At 39.3% G+C, this 17,349-nt stretch overlaps 1 protein-coding gene across 3 annotated transcripts in view; it reads left to right on the top strand.

The window, feature by feature from the left end:
• Nucleotides 1-17,349, top strand: part of DCLK1 (doublecortin like kinase 1) — a 240,238-nt gene that overhangs the window by 16,431 nt on the left and 206,458 nt on the right. The gene's annotated exons all lie outside the window — the stretch shown is intronic.

Here is a 17,349-nt window from a genome sequence, read left to right as displayed (position 1 = left end):
GATACTTGCATTTACAAATGTAACTTATGAAACTGAAGAAATGATGGAGGTATAAAACATGGGTAGAAAGGTGAGCAAGCAGTCTGAGAAGCTAGAAGCTGCTGGGGACCAAGATATTTCTGCTGTAATATGGCTGTGTTTTCCAGATTGTAGGTTCAATGGTTTACAGCTATACAGCTAACATTGTAGCTATCAGGACATGATGCAAAATATGCTTGACGTAGGAAAATACTCGGTCGGCTAGATCCGGTGGTGCTACTGACATGTCTGCAGTTACTGGGTTTAATGTGCAGCACAGCTCTGGAAACAGCTACAGCAGCACCTTCTGATCTCGGAGAGGGCTGGTTAATGGAAAAGCTGCTTATTCAGGGCACTGGTTCAAATCAGGGCCAAGTCTGGATTGACCAAAAGGTCCTTCCATCTGCTGTTTCGTATTGATAACCTCTGACACCAGTCACAGACAGTAGTTGAGTTCTTGATGACTATGTACGTGCCTGTAATGATCCTGTTACTGTGACTTCATTGGGAACTTTGACCTGGAGCAGAAATGTTGATGTAAGGTTCTTCTTGCCTGCAGCAAAAGTAAAGTGTGTGTCTGGAGAAACTCTCAATTCCTGTCCTTTTTACATTGCCTCATGCTCCAGGGAGCACTAAGGCTGGTAAACTTGAGGAAGGAGTTGGGATTTTAAAGCTGCAGAGAACAGTGGTGGTCTCTGCTGTGACCCTGACCCAAGTTCCTGCAGTTCCTGCAAACACTCTCAGTAAAAAAGGATGCCGATCTGTTTTGCATTGTATATGTAAATAAACTGGTGGTTTAGCTATGAAGAAGTGCAGACTGGAAGGATGCCCACATGGCCCGTTGTCTCCTGGGTAATGTGCTCACTTATTTTTTTTATTTTTTTTTTTAATATTACAAACTCTGCTTTAATGATTGTTGTTAAAATGAAAGAAATACCTTTACACCTGTTTTATGGCTCTAATTGCTGAAAGTAAATAGTACTGTCCTGCTGCTGGGGGGAAAGGGAAGACCAGGCTTGCATGGCTCTGATATTGCCAAAATTCAGTTGTCAAGCCGTGGGATTTGAGATGAGCTGAAATCAGTGGTGTACTGGGACATTTGTTACCTGCCTTGTAGCCTGAAACCCTTGTGTTTAAAGGCTCTTCCAGGACACCAGTGGCTTCCCACATATTCATTCCTCCCCAACCTGGCTCTTGCAATGGCACAGCTGGGTGCCTGACCACACTGGTGGGCACAGGGTTTAGGGGAAGGGGTGTGTGTGTGTGTCCTGCCAGTGTAATGGTCGCTTTGCTCTCTGCACATACAGAGCAGCTTTGCTGGCAGAAAGAGAAGCGAATGACCCGGCGCTCTGCGGGAGCAGCCTGTTGCTCACCCCTGCGTGGGGAACTCATTGGTTTCCTGTGCTGCTTGGCAATTGCAGCTCCATTTTTCTCTGCCAAAAGCCTGATCTCCCAGATGGCACTGGGGGCACAATGATGGATTTCTTTATTACTAAACTGTAGCTGTGAATGATTACTGGGAGGAAATCCATGGTAAATCCAAAATTTTTCCAGCAGTGTTTATAGGTGGGAACTTCTACTGTTGACTTCTGTTGGAGCTTCGACAGTTCTGGAAAAGCCTGTGTTCACTGGTTAAGTCTAACAAATCTGTGATTAATTCTTTCATCACTAACTTAAAAAGCAATAAAATCTTAAAGCTCTGAGCCTGGAAAAGTAATTTACTGTAAGGATAAGAGAATAAAGCCCTCCTAAGATTATTCTTTGGGAATGTAACTTGGAAGAAAGGCTATTCTGTACAGTCATCTCTTTTGAATTATTTTTTGAGGTCAACACTGAAATTGTCCATGGCAGAAGTTGACAGAAGTCCCATATATTGTTAGTGCAGATGGGCAATGAGTTATGTATAGCATTGTTGGGTACTATTGATAGATGCTTCAGGCTAATCAAAAGAGAGTAGGAGTCAGCATCTTGACTGGGCATCTGAGTCAGGTGGTTGTCCCATACTGACACTACACATTGAGGAATTGAGCTTAAATGCTCTCCCTCCAACAGCCTGGCTAGTTGTGATGTTTTGATTTGCATCTCAAAAAGTCATGAATAAATATTGTGCTGGTTAAAAGTAATTTAAATGCTGGCCTATAAAATTTGATGACAATGTAAAGAGCTGGTCTTAATGAGACAGGTAGAGCTTGGACAGTCAGTACCTGATGAAAATTATGATTGCTAAGAAGAAAGTTCTTCTATGATGTCCAGTTTCTTTGTCCATCCCCAAAATTCCTTCTTAGTTTTGGAAAATCCATTAATTTTTGGTGCACTTGGTGCTTTGTGGGTGTTCCTGAGAACTTCAAGGAGCTTAACTAGGGGTGTTGTAATAGCTCTTTCCTTTTTCTAATGCTGGAATAGCAAAAGAAAGGGGAGAGGGCTGAAACAATCCCCAAGAAAACAAACCCTGACACAATGAACTGATCTTGTTCTCATCAGGTCAGTACCAGTTCAGGGACTGAAACTTATTTTCTAGTATTGGGTAGGTGTTTACTTTGGATTTCATGCATTTTAATTTAGTTTTGTTAAAATGTATTTCTCCTTGTTACAAGCAGAGTGACTAGTGGTTTATCTGCATTTCCTTATAACTCATGTCAGAATCTGTATTTTGACTTCAAGTTTTCTGAAACTTTAGAATGTAATTTAATTTGTGCAAAAAGGGGCACAACATACAACTGTAGTTTGATTGTATAGCACATCAGTGGCCTCCATTTAGCATACTCTAGCAGTTAAATTATTAATGATTCCTCAAGGATAGGTTTCATACTGTGTCTAGAATAGTATATGTGTATTTTTATGGTTATACTTATTTTTTGTACTTGTACAAGGAACTGATGCTGTTTGTACTATGGAGGAAGAGAGAGAATCACTTCCCTGTAAGATAACTGATGGATCTGAAGAAGATAATGGGACTCTCAGAAGTGTTTAAGAGTCTTATGAGTTCAGGCCAAAATTAAAACCTGTCCAGGGGGAGGTCTTGAAGTGTTGTCCTTCCCAACTTTGCTGTGTAAGGAAAATAAGTATAGAATGAGTAGGTGTAATGGCTGCCTGTAGGAATTCATATATGAAGGCATACACTTACCGTGAGTATTACTCATATTTTTTAAGATTAAAAGGTTGAGTGTATGAAAAGCCACTGTTAGCATTGACCCTTAATATTCTCAGGTACTTGTGCCAAGAAAGAACACTTTCTCATAGCTAAAATATGTCTTGCTTTACTGTAGCTGCACCATTTCAGTTTGGTTTTTAACCTTCCCTTAACAGAAGGTGTCATTTTTTGTTTGATGTGCATTAAAATACGGTTTTGTAAAAGGCACTGCGTGGACACACAATGCAAACATCAAGGGTACAAGCTGCCCATGGAGACAGAGGCTGGTTGCTTCATTGCAAGCTGATTTCTCTGTTTTCTGTGTACTGATGCACTTCTAGAACAACACCAAAGACTAAAATGGGAGAATACTAATGAAGGTTACATATAACAGCAAAGTTGTGAAACAGTGCAATTTTTAAAAGTGTAATGGTATGTTTATTTGTACAAGGTATTTACAATTTGGATGTTTAGACAAAGACTAAAGTTTGGACAAAAGTGCTTTATGACCTTCTAAGTCCTCCATGTGCTATTGGAAGAACAAATATCTAGTTTACAATGAGACCTACTTATTTGAACAGGTGGTTTGTTTAGCTTAACTACATGCAGTCAGGCAAATTAATTTTCAGTTTATATGTTATGCTGTGGATTTGTCAATAGACAGCTAAGTGGTTGGTGGCAGAGATATCAGAATAAAAGTCACTATCTGTGTTGTGTGTTTTTTGGTTTTTTTCCTAATATATTATTTTAAATCAAATTATCTTTTCAAATATGAAATACAGGTACTGGTACTTAAAGACATCCCTTACAGAAGAGTGTGTGAGAGGCATAGGGTGGAATAGGAGTGATGCCCTCCATAACCTTGCTTGAAGCCATTAAAATAACTTTAAAAAAATTTGTGGCTGCAAGGAGAGGGAACATCACAGTGCTGGAAATTCTGAATCTTCTTCATCGAGTGTAATGTGTGTTAACTTTTTTTTTTTTTTTTTTTATTGGAAGCCTCCTCTAAACAGGGTATCTTATGACACAGACAAACTCCCTTTCCTATGAACCCTTCTCTGTCAAGGCACCTAACACCTTCAGTTTTTATCAGGGAATTAATACTACTGTTTTAAGAAAGTACTCTCTCAAAAAAATAAAAGCAACTATTTGCACCCATGCCTAAGCTGAGCCTGTGCTTTTTTATTGTTCTTAGCAAGTGGAAAACATTTGGTAAATATGTCTGTATTCTATAGTAAATTCTTGGCCAAATCTACCCTTCGTAGAATGGATTGATTTCTCAACTGTCTGTCTCTAGACCTGGATTGTCCTTGGTATGGAAAAGCCTCCATAAAGCAAGGTAGGTTTTATTCATGAAAATACATTTGCTACTTAGCATTTGTGTAGTGTATGTTATACAACAATCTAGGCAAAATGAATGTTAAACAAAATGAAATTTATGTGCAGCAAGTGACTTGTTTTGTGTGTGCTCTGTAATTTTGATTCACATCAGCACTGGTAATCAGTTCCATTCTTAATACAGAAGGCACATTTAATTTTAAGGGTGATTGGTTGTGCATCTTCCTTTTATTTGTTATTCAATTGTAGTTACAATCCACTTGAGATGCATGCAACTTAAAATTATTTGTACTTTGAAAAATGTGGACAATAAATGCTGTTTTATCATCTGTATGACCCCTCTCAAGTGCAATAACTTTAACTTCTTTTGTTGGAGTCTCTGAAGCTCCCTGCCAGCCACAGGCACACAGGGTGCTGTTGGTTGACCAGATATCTGTGGTGAATTCTCTGGGGAGTAGCTGTGCAGATACTGACTAACTGGGAATGAACATTAAGTAAGATGCTTTTTGCACATTACACAAGCATTTTAACAGTGAAGCAACAGCTAGGGAAACTGGTGCTTATGTTTCTGAGGTAGTACTTTAATATTGCACCTGGGGACCTGAAATTCATTGTGCTTACACTGTACAAACTGTTCCTTCCTCAGGGGCTTCTAATGTGAATGCTAGATGGCCACAGCCCTCAGAAAAAAATGGTGCTGCTTAATATTACACATGAAGTTTAGGGCACTATTTGGGAGAAGCTGACAGACCACCATGTTATGTAGCTGTGTGAGAGACACTCTCCAAAAACAAAGATCATCTCTCCAAGCTTTTAATCCACCTCACTTTCCCTTCTTCCTGCCTGCAGTATATTTAGTAAAAAACGTTTTTCTTTCTCTGGAAGATGTATAATTTCTGGCTTTGGTATTTTGAAACCAATTTTGGGGAAGGACTTAAAAGATGAGGACTTTTTCTCAATACTGGGCAAAAGACCCCTTCTTCAAGACATGATAGACTGAAAACAAACAAACAAAAAAAAAAAGGCAATATTCAGACACTGATTTTTTATCTCAGTAGATCTCAGTAGATGATGACGGGCTCTGGAGATCTTGCGAGAGTCTCATGATTCCTATTGAGAGAAGTGGACTTCCATTACAAATTAGACTATCAAGAAAAGCATCAAAATCTGGTTCAAAAATAATTCAAAGACATGCTGATGTAGACAGTTTTCTAGCAGGTGGTTGTTATCCTGGTGTTAGAGGTGAGCTGTGATAGGTTCTTGAACCCTTGTGACTCTGGGCAGGCTGTTTTGATGTCATGTTATGACATTGACTAACAATTTTAATTGTTACTCAAATAAAGTCTTCTGTAAAGGAGTGATCAGAAGCCCGTTCCTAATTGAAAGCAGTGTGGTCATTTATTTGTCTAGAGTCCATTCCTATTAAGCTGAGACTGGCGACTGTGTTTCTCAGTCTCTAAAGGCTCTCTCACAAGAGGAGTCTCCAGGGTTGCTAACTGGCATCCCTTAGAAACTGTGGGCTGACTTCAAAAATTAACAAGAGAAGATGCCATCAGCTGTGACCTTTAGTTTGAATTTCACGCTGTGCGAAATAAAAGCTGTTTTTCAGTAAGGCTGAAAACTTGTGTATCTGCCTCGGTGTGCTTTAAATACAACAGAAGTTGAACTTACTATCCTATAAGGATAGCCAGCTCCTTATGAGAGAGTTTACCTACAGTCAGAAGCCTTTTTTAAGGAAGAATAATTTCCAGCTCCTCAAAGGTGTAGTATCGTATTTTGTAAGTGTGAGGAAGGGTACCTCAGTGGGAAGGAGATGGTGGTATCATTCAGAACTATCAGTTACTAGAATAAATGTCATTTTTCCTCTACATCTGGACTTTGCTTCTTTGTTTTAAATGTACAGTAGAACTAAGAAGAGCTTCTTTTCTTGTGAAATTCTGTGTTGCGTATTTGCTGACTAGTGGTGTGGGGGAGACAAGGCAAAGCAAATACAGCATCCCCAACTGTATGGTGGTTTTAGGTGAGGGTTATTTTTTTTTTTTCTTATTTGTTTGGTGAAAGAGGACTTGGAAGAACGCTTGCAGATTTCTCTGATGATGCTGTATGACTATTTTGTGAAGACAGGTGTGAGATTACTGGTGATCACTGAAAGAAGTTTCCACTGCTCAGAAACATGCAGTCCTCAGGGCCAGATAGATCCTCTGTCAACAGCTGAAATCTTTGTGATGCTTTCAAATAGCAGTCATCCTAAACTTCCTCTGTTCTGCTCCCCAGTCCTGCTAAGATACTGTATTTCATGGCTTTTGCTGAACAAGCTGAGCTCAATAGTTAGGAAGTCTTCGTGGTGTGTATTGTCAAACTGTTGTGTTCACTGCAATGATTTTATTTTTACTCTCTGAAGCTGTGACTGTTAGTAATATTTCTTTTTTTCACTGGCATAAGTAAGTGTCGTGTGTGCATTTCCTTTCTCTGGAGTGGTATGATGTAGCAAGACTGTAAAAAGGGTAATGAGTCTTGGATTTGCTGGGTTGTTTCTGTTCCTTATAAAACTAGCTGTTACGAGAGGATTAAGAATTTCCAGCCCTTTAACAGAATTCATCATCAAAAGTAAAAACTATTTTCCTTTAATGGGTTTTTGTAGCACATGTGTCTTTAAAACACCACAAAGTGTAATTGACACTGGCAAAATAGTCCCAAAATGACTGATGGTGGAGGAAATGGTAGTGGCAGCCCAATTTTGTACCTTGCTTTTCTAATTAAGCTTTGATGAACCCAGATTCTTTTCTGAAAGTCCAGACAACTGTGAAGCATCTTATTTTCAATACTTTCCAGTTTCTCAAGCCAAGTGCTTTGCTGTCTCTTGCAGCGAGTGGCAAGGAACACACGTGTCTTTGGATAGCCTACCTATTTGGTCTGGAGTTGCCTCTTGTGGTTCTTTTTCCATAGACAGCAAGTCTAGGGCAATGACATACTTCTCAGGTACTCATCAAGTTAATCAAGATGAATCCAGGTCTCTGCCTCTAGAAGGATTCTTTCTGAAATGAACTCTGCTGTACATAGAAATTTGAGATGCAATTCTGTTTCCTTGCTCTGTGTGTCTGAGGATTTCTGCTGTGAATTTCAGTAGAAGTGGGACTGAGACTTGGAGGATGTTCAGGGACAACAATATTAAGTACTATTAAATCAGTGATGTATAATGTTTTCTGCCTCTTCCCCCCTCCATTCCTATTTAAGCTTGAAACTAATTTGTTCAATCCTGTAGGAAGTATTGACTTAATCTCTTCTGAATCTATGTCCTCACTACCATGTGCCAGTTCATGGGGGCAGAATGTCCAGACTCAATCAGATTTAGGAACTAATACAATTACCAGTCGCCTAAAATATTTCCATTGTACCGAATGAGGACAGTAGAGCTTTGAAAACAGCTTAGACTTTTATAAATAAATCAAACTCTTTTGAGACTGTTTTGCTGATGTCACTAGGGAATGATATGTGACAAGGTGTATATCACATATAGTTTGTTCTTAAATTTTATTAAGTACTTTGTGTTATGTTTCCCAAAAATACCCTTTTGAAAAAGGTCAGACCATCAGCTACAAGGAGGTGTTTTTGCTTGAGAAGGCTGCTGAGGAGAGAATTGAGCTTTTTCCATAGGACAGAATGCTTGAAGTCAGAGAGAGAAGAGCAAAGAAGTCTCTGGGGACTTGAGGCATGCAGGCCTGGGTATGGTACTTCACACATCGATAAAAATGAGTACAAATGGATGTGAAATTATCAGAGATAAGCGAGTTTAAGTTTAGAAAGCAAGATGGAAGGCTGTACTATGCTCTCACTGGAACCAGCGAAGCATTATAGGGTTTTGAATTCAGAGTTGGATGTTGCTGAAAATAAAACTCATGTTAAGTAGTTAAGGCTGATTACCTCTCCCAAATCAGTTGTTCTGGTGGATTTGGTTTTCCATTAAATGTTGGATCTCAGAAACTTCCTTTAAATAAAACTCCTCTGAGCTTTAACAGCTTAAAACTGTAAGAGACATTTACTCATGGAGTGACATCTCAGTTTGAACTGCTTTTAATTATCTTTTTGGCTCAGTTTAAGCAATGACTTTCTCAAAGCTGCCATACAGTAGGGGAAGATTGAGGACATCTTATGGAATAGCCAGGGTAGAGTGCCTCTGATTAAAAGGGAAGGAAGACAGACATCGTCAGAAATGCACATGCTGACTTTTTAAATAGAAGAATGTTCGGTATTTAAAATACCTTCACCTGCTTTTCCTTACAGCCAGGTTATATGTCTGTTTTGCATTAAATTGAATTGCAAACCGCAGCTGCTGCTATAGAACACGTATCCAAAAGCTAAACCTTTGACACTTTCTTTATTCTAGTTGTCACTGAAATATCCTACTGTCTCATGTTGCCTTTCTTGATTTCTTATCTGCCTCTGAATCATTTATCTGTTTCTGAAGGTTTTCTAGCAGATTCCTTCATTTTCTTTGAATTTTTAACTGTTCTTCTTGTGTATTTCAGTATTATCTGTTTTTTTTTTTTCATTTCTAGTTGCAACTCCCATTCTTTTAAAATCTAGAAAATTCTGGGAAATGGCACTTTCTGTGGAGTTTGTTCTGTATATGAAATGGTCTCCTGAGCACAACCTCTAGATTCTATAGTCCAGCTCTTCTGTTATGTTTGTATATCTTGTATGCTTATAATCAAGATTTCTTTAACCTTCTGCTGTTTCTCTATGTATGAAACTGTGTTTGCATCTTACGCCCACACAAAATCTGAGTTAGAGCTAATGTAATATATGGAGTGTTTAAGTGGCATACTTACATGCTCCTTGGAGAGGAAATAACTTTGAGAAGGAGGTGAGTGTAACACGCATGTGTTGTGGGAAATTATCCTGGCACACTAGGCACTGATGATGAGAAACCCTGTGTTCACACGAGAATAAACTCATGCGTGCCATAAGTCTGTTTCCGTGCTTAAGAACAAAAAGTTTAAAAATATAGAAGCTCATGATCAGGTCCATATATGACATTGTTGATTCTGTTTTCCCTGAAAAAGAAGGTGGCTTAGAAGCTTTAGGGGTAAAAATGGGTATTTGGATGTTTCGGTTTCTAAACCAGAACACATCTGTTCTGGGGCAGATTGAGGAGCATTGCGAATACTCTGGAGGAATCTGTTTAAATAGAGTGTGATCTTGATGAATTGGGAACATGGACTGCAATCAGTGTAAAATTTAATAAGGCAAATAAGAAGCAGTTAATGTAGGAAAGAATAATCAAATGGCCTATCAGAAAAGAGGAACAAAAACCAAATGAGGGTGCAGTAAGCATATGTGGAGGGTTTTAGCACAAGAAGTGTTGAACATTTCATTGCTATGAGGTGATAGAAAAATGTATGTATGTAGGAGAATGAGACATAAAAGTAAGAAGTATTTAGTGGTTGTGCAGTTGATTAGGATCTTTGTGAAAGCATTTGTTGGCATCTGCTTTTTTCATCAGGAATAGACAAATACAATTTCTGTACTTTATGTATAAACAATGGAGTAATATTAGCCTCGATTGCTCTCAGTATGGTGAGCAAGGGTTGGGAGAGACATAGTAACCAAGGGGATGGAATAGGAAAAACAGGGCTATTCTAACTGGGTAAGAACTAGGAGCATTGATACTTGAACTTTTCACTTGTTTTTGGTTAAGTTTAGCAACAAATAAACTTGAGATCAACATTCAGTATCTGTACTATAGACATGGCAAGCAACTAGGTAAGGTCTCACTGGTGCTTCATTTCTACAATGCAAGATTGAAAGGAAATGAAACCTTTTATAGTAATTTATAAGTATTTCAGTGGTTAATAAAATGTCTGACATTTTCAGAGTATTTGTCAATTGAATACATTTATCCAATATCTTTTGTTTTTGGCAGAAAGCTATTCAGTTGAATGTTTTTTAATCAGACCGTTTCATTAAGACACAGGCAAGAAATAATGCTGTGAAGCTAAAATTAATTTTAAAACATTTACTAGATTTTAAATGTAGGACCAGAGAAGCAGATTGGAAAAGACATGTAAGAGTCATTATAGATGAATAGCATTTGTAGGAATAACACCTTCCTGAAAAATGCTTTGAACCCAAATTATATTGCAGCTTTATTTAAATCTCATTTAAACAGCAGTATTTAAATGGGGGTCCTGGTATATAGCCTGTTGTGTTTTATACTTCGGTTGTTTGTAGGGGGGAGGGAGGTGATGAGAACGAAAGGACGAGACTTGCCTTTCTCTGGCAAGTCTTCAATGACACTGTAGGAGGAGTAGCTTTTAAATGTGGCATCTCTGTAAAAAACAAACCCTTCTGTCTGCAGATGGAGGAGGGCTGTCCTAGAAAAGAGAATTAAGCTCTGGTTTCACTCGTGTTGAGTCCAAGTGAATGCCAGTCATCTTTCACAGCATACAGTAGGAACTGCTCTCTTAAATGTTACAGAAGGAGGGGGAGAGGAACAACTGAATGTCACAGTGTACCTCTGTAGGAAGAGGAAAGCTTTAACAGTGCTGCTTCTCTTATAGGCAAATAATCACAAGGATCACTGAAATAAGAGGTGAGTGCTCTGAAAAATGACCTACATTGTGGCTCATACTGATTGAAGCTCTTCACTACTGTCTCCAGTTCCTTCCCTGGGCAGGGGAGGTTCTCCCTTGCCTGCAGTTTCAAACTGCAGCATCTTGTCCTGCTGTGGCATAGGAACAGGAACATTATGATATTATGCAGTCATCAAGCTTAACTTTTTAATTTTTTTTTTTTAATTTTGTTTTTTAAGCAGCCTGTCACGACTTTAACATCATTCTGAAATCTTGAAAAGACAGGCAGCCTTACAGCTCCAGATTTTCTCCCCCAAAAGAACCTAGGTAGAATGTGTGGGAAGTTTTTGTATCCCAAATCAATGGTAGTCTGTCTGTACAGTAAGTGTTTCTGTTCTTTGGGAACAAAACCTCACTAAAAACATGTACCAACATTCCTTAGCTTTTATTCTGTATTGTTTTAGATTACTCCCTGGAAATAAGTCTTTAAACTTTGTACAAAAAAACTCAGAGCAGATTAGCAAAGGTGACAAGTCATTTCCAGCTTGTCAAGTAGAGCTGGAACAGTTTTCTGAGGTGCAGTGGGTGTGTGCTGCATTAGAAAGAACAAAGATGCTACTTCTGCCTGCAGTCCTAATCAAGCTAAAGCAGAAAATGCTGGATAACAGTTAAATGGGAGGATTATGCAAAGTAAGACTGACACATTTTGCCTTTAGTAAGGTGTGCATAATTCCTTTTTAAATTAGTACTTAATTACTTAGATATGTAGAGAAGGAGAAGCTGATTGTTTATTAATAGCAGTGGACATGTAGGTGAGCATGTAACTGGATAATCTGCCCTCTGTGAGGGGAGCTACAGAAAGAAGTTGAGGGGAGTTGTCATGGATGATGCTGGAATGGTGAGGCCAAAAACAGCACAGAAGGAACAACAGGGAGAGAGGATTTTGTAGGAAGCCATGCAGAGCTACTGAAGGGACACAAAAAGATCACGCACCCCCTTACACAGAAGCCTGTGTTATATGTGGGTCGGGAAATAAACTGATTTACAATCCCATGAAACTTATGGGAGCCCTGGGAGTTTATTGGTAGGCACTGCAGAGGGAGAAGCAGCTGTCCCCTGCAAATTCCAAATAACGCATGCCAAAGGAGGGAGGGACCCTAGAAGGGCAGATGTGCCTCCATTTCCAAAAACGTTAACAAGTCTTCTGCCATCTACATAAACTGTGATATATCTGAGTATTTATGTTAGATCTTTAGCAAGTCTGAAAAAAAAAAAATTAATTGCAGACATATCTCAAGAACTGTAGCTGAAGCTAAGTATGGGATTTTCAAATAAAAATTTTAGTGGACAAAAGCCTTAGTAGCCTGTTTTGTCTTGTTAGTGAAACCATAATTTCGGGTTGTCTTCACTTTAGGCAGCTCTTTTCTGTATGACCTTAAAATCTTCTGTAGGCTTCATGTTCTCAGACTTCCTTTCTCAGAAAAGATGTGAGTGCTGTGAATAATGTCACTCTGAGTCAACTGGCTAGTACTAGCAAGTTTCTAGTATTGTAAGACATCCTACAATAGAATAATTAAATTAGCTTGTTGTTTTTGATACTGCTCTCATTCATAAAATTTCATACCCTGTGAAAACTCTCTTCATACATCTTATTTCATTCACTTGCTTCTAAATTGTCATATGGAAGAGAAGCAGGACCATCAGCTACTCACCAGCATTGCAAAACACCTGGGTAAACTCTAATCTTCCTCATTTTCTCCTTTCCTATAGGGAAGGTGGTGTGTGGCAAGGGGTGGGGAGGCAAAGTGGGTGTTGGTTTGGGGGTGTTTTTTTCTTTCCCCCAATAAATGTGAAGTGATTTCATAGGATCATAGAATAGTTTGAGTTGGAAGGGACCTTCAAAAGTCATCTAGTCCAACCCCCCTGCAATGAGCAGGGACATCTTCAACTAGATCAGGTTGCTCAGAGCCCTGTCCAGCCTGACCTTGAATGTCTCCAGGGATGGGGCGAATTTCTTCATTGAGGGAGGATATGATGAATCTACATCAAAAATTGTTTGTGTGTTTTTTTTTTTTTTTGTTTTGTTTTGTTTTTTATGACTCTGCATACTTGAGGTTTCATTCGTTTAGAGATATCTGCATAAATCTTTGCTACTCAGTAATTTGCCCATCTGGGAAGTGCAGGTTGGAGCTCTTTTGTGTGCCAATGTACACATACACCCACAATCCAGCACTCTCATCGCTTCTCTTGAGAACAAATTAGGAGTTAAAATTTTTTCTAATTCTTGTTTTTTCTTGTATTTGGTGTTGACTATGAACGAAAACTTGGCATTGTGCTATCCCAGTTATTTTTTTTTCGTGTGGATTTTCACCTCCTTTCTTCTCCCTGTCCCTTGTTAGGGTGGCTCAGGTATCCCTCAGCTTTGTGAAGTTTGGCTCTCCTAGGAACTAGTACTGTGCAAAGCACACCTGGGCTAGTCCTTACCTATGGCAGCTGGCTTTATAAGGGAATAGTTTTCATATATGTAACAGCATATACAGCTTTGGAGAGGTAAACCTTTCTAGAAAGTTTGGGGTGGTTCTCTGATTTTGCACCATCATGTATAAATGCAAACAATCTGCCAGTTGCTTTAAAATATTTGTTGAAATCTCTTCAGGCTGTGGAAAAAAAATGTCCTAAACAGAGTCATTATTTTAACACTGCTGATGATCTTTAAAGCTATTGAAGTGTGTCACCTTCATATTAAATTTGGAAGTCCTTACTTTTCAGGGGTACTAGGGAAATGTTTGTTATTGCTCATGTTTCAGAATGACAGAGGATCCTAACACAATGGGTGTTGTAGGATGAGGAATGAAAGACCTGTTCAAATAAGCAGTAAACTGCAAATTCTTGATTTCATATATTTCACGACAGCTACCTTGTTCCAGTAAGTTAATCGTTTGATGACATATTGGCGTTCTGATCTTTTCTGTGGGTAAAGTGAACTCATGTAAGCAATGAAGAATGGGTTCGTCCTTCACCATTTTGAAAGCATCTTCAAAGTATAATGCTGTCAGATATCCAGGTGGAATTTTATTGACTGACTTCCTGAGATGAAGGGAAGTTCCAGAAGACATATGACCAGACCTTGCCTTCAGCAGAAGAGAATTAGGACTGCCTAGGGCAGAGTGTACCTTCACCTGTTTCTTCGAAGAGCGGAGAATGTGCAACCACGTGTTTCATTGAAACAACTCAACAGCTGACATGATAATAAAAACTTTTTACACTTTGGGACACCATCAGTAGAGAGACAATAATGTGTGCTACCCACCTTTTTTGGCTGTTTCGAAGATGGTGGTGTCTCTGACTCTTATAAGGCACCTGAATAGACAAGTAGTTGAAGTGTAAAACCTCTTCTGACGTAGCTGGATAAGTTTCTTACGTTTCCATTGAGTGAATTTGGTCTGCACTGGTTTGATGTCCAGTTAAGAGAACTCAGATTCCTTATGTCTAGTTCTACATTCCTGGGTTTCTCTAAGGCTGAAAAGTTGTGGTAGCTCTCTTAGAGCTCCATCATAGAGGGAATGTCAAATGTACCTCAACCCTTCAAGCCATACAGGTTAAATTTTAACCTCTAGTTACTTTTAAAATTCTCTAGAGAAGCTGTATGCGGTAGTATTTGTAAGGTTGTTAGGGTGAATCTGCCTGTGGCGGGAAATAGGCTGATGATGTGTAATGTAATGCACTGGAGAAAATTCTTACAAGCACCCTACAGCTCAGAGATTATTTCACTGTTGCATTAAAATTAATGGAATCTGTGCAGAATATGTTTGTTTATGTAGCAGGCAAGGTGATGAACTAAGGGAACTCAGGGAATTGTCTAGTTGGGCTGCATATTTTTTTTCCTTTTATATTTCACAATAACTGATTGACATGCAGCATTTCTCCAGAGCAGCTGCCTTCCTTTAGCTCCACTGAGTTTTACACACCTGACAATCTTGGTGATAATCACCAGTGAGAATACTGGTTTTCACAGTTCATTGGATAGCTGAGGATGAGTACAGTTGTATGACTGATTTGAGTTGCAGAAAGCCTCAAGAGGAGACCAGGAATTCTGCCCTTGCATTTTCCTTTAATCTTACTGAGGTGTTCAGTTCCAGTCTAGTTTCCCATGGAAATGAAGTGTACGGACTATTTATTTCAGTCCTTGCCTAATACATTTTGAACCTATTGGTCTGCTTAAGTCAAACTTGAAAGAGCATTAGCAATTTTGAAGCAGTTCCAATGACTTTGTGGAGTTTTATGGCTGGCTAAAACAGGCTCAGGTTGATACCCTCATTGCTGCAAGCGGACCTTACTCCTTGCAGACGTGAGGCAGCGAGGATTTTTCTCGCTGATGCCGTGTTTGGCAGAAGCCAGCTGGACATGGAGCGCAGAAGCACCGACCAGCCTGTCAGCAAACAGTTACTGCCTGACCTGAACTTGGTGTAGGTGTCACAAGGAGCTGTGAATCACCGAGGTTAACGTGGGAGGAGGAGAATCCAGCCTGGGCCCCTCCGTGGGAACCTGCTGTCAGCGAGTCTGTCTCTCTGAGCAAATGCACTCAGGCTCCCTTCATCTCTCTGGCTCTTGAGTACATCATGCTGAGGAGTCAAGTTGCCTGGCCAGGCAGCTGAACCTACTGGCTTTCTCTTTGAAAAGAGGATTTGTTTCCTTTCCTGGGAAATGCAGCATGTGGTGGTGTTTTGTTTTTTTCCCTCCATGTTCACTGATTAAAAATGTGTGCCTTGAGCATGTTCTCCACACAGGCACATACACAAAATGTGCATGTGGTTAAAATGCATTTAGGGGAGGTTTATCCCTGGCATTGCTCTCGTTAGTAAAGAAGATGAAACATTTTCTACTAATAAATATTTATTAATGAATAAGAAACACGAATACATGTTTCTGAACTCAAGTGAGCTATGGTGTACACAATTGTTCTGCCTTTTTGCTATGTGAACGCTTGCTTTATCCAGCTTGTGAATGTTCTGGGCACACCCCTAGTCAGTTGTTCTGTGCCTCTTCCCCTCAGCCCTACTTTGCCCTGAAAGAGACAGCACTGGTTGAAATGGGAAGCGCCTCTCTTCAACTGCAGCATAAATCTTCAGGTATATTTGCTAACTTGAACAAAAGGGAGAAAGGGACTACTCACTGCTGATGCAATGAAATATTAGATTTCTGTAAACCAAATTTTACAGAAATAATGAAAGTTACACTTATTAATTTAGTGTGGTGTGGGTTTGTTGGTTGGTTGGTTTGGTTATTTTTTTAAATGATGGGAATGATGTAGGAAGTCACCGAACATACCCTCCCGATTTAGGGTTGCCTTTGCAGTTGCTTTGTTTCAGAATTTATATAAATTAGTCTTTCCTGTTTCCGTGGCAACTCAGTTGTCTGCATCGGTTGCCAGGGAACAGCTTCTGCCGCACAAAGGACAGGGAAACTGCTACAGAGTGATTTCATTCTTGGCGCTAATAGGCAGTGGAAGTGAAAGCCTGATATTTGGTGGAGTCTGGCCTCCATATTGACTGTTAGCAGGAACTTTCTTTCATTTTTTCTTCTTTTTTTCTTTTTTTAAGTGTAAGTGGGATGTTGGTTTCTCTTTGTAAATTAGCCATCACAAATTTCCTGTTACACACAGCTACAGGAGTCCTGTGGGAAAGGTGTAATAGCCACATAGACATAAAGCACAGGAAGATGCATCTTTTCAGAGCAGTTTAACCAATCACATGATAAATTGTGTTACTCTCTGGTTAAAAACTAAAATTATTTTTACAATGCAAGATAAGTCTCAATTCTGTGATTTGCAGAGAGCAGTTAAATGCTCTCTTTCTACATATTCCAGCAAAGACAAGATTAAAAGTGAGCACTGTTAGGATGACTCTTGGACGCATGGCTCCCTAGGCTCTCTGGAACTCAGAGTATTTTCTTATTTGACCTCTGGTAAAACTACAATCTGGATTCCCATCTGATCTTTCTTTTAAGAAGCGCAAACTGACACCTGTCATCAGTTCGTCTGTTTTCTAAGATGAATGCAGATAGAGGGAGCATATTGTGAGTCATGATTCTACATTAGTGTAAAAGTTTATTTTGAGGCTGCCTTGCAGCCGTCAGTTCTGTGGCTGTGAATTTCTGAGTGCATGGTCTCAAAGTAACTAAGGAATTCATTTTGAATTTGTTACAAAATAATATACATATTTTCAAAGCAGGATTGTCTGCCTGCAGGTGTGTAAGAAAAGAGGCCAAGGATCATTCTTTTCACCTGTAGCT

Source organism: Columba livia, chromosome 1 (genome assembly GCF_036013475.1).
Source record: "Columba livia isolate bColLiv1 breed racing homer chromosome 1, bColLiv1.pat.W.v2, whole genome shotgun sequence".
In the NCBI taxonomy this organism is placed as follows: Eukaryota; Metazoa; Chordata; class Aves; order Columbiformes; family Columbidae; genus Columba; species Columba livia.
Note: the sequence above shows the minus strand (reverse complement) of the source record. Positions and strands in the feature narration are given on the sequence as shown.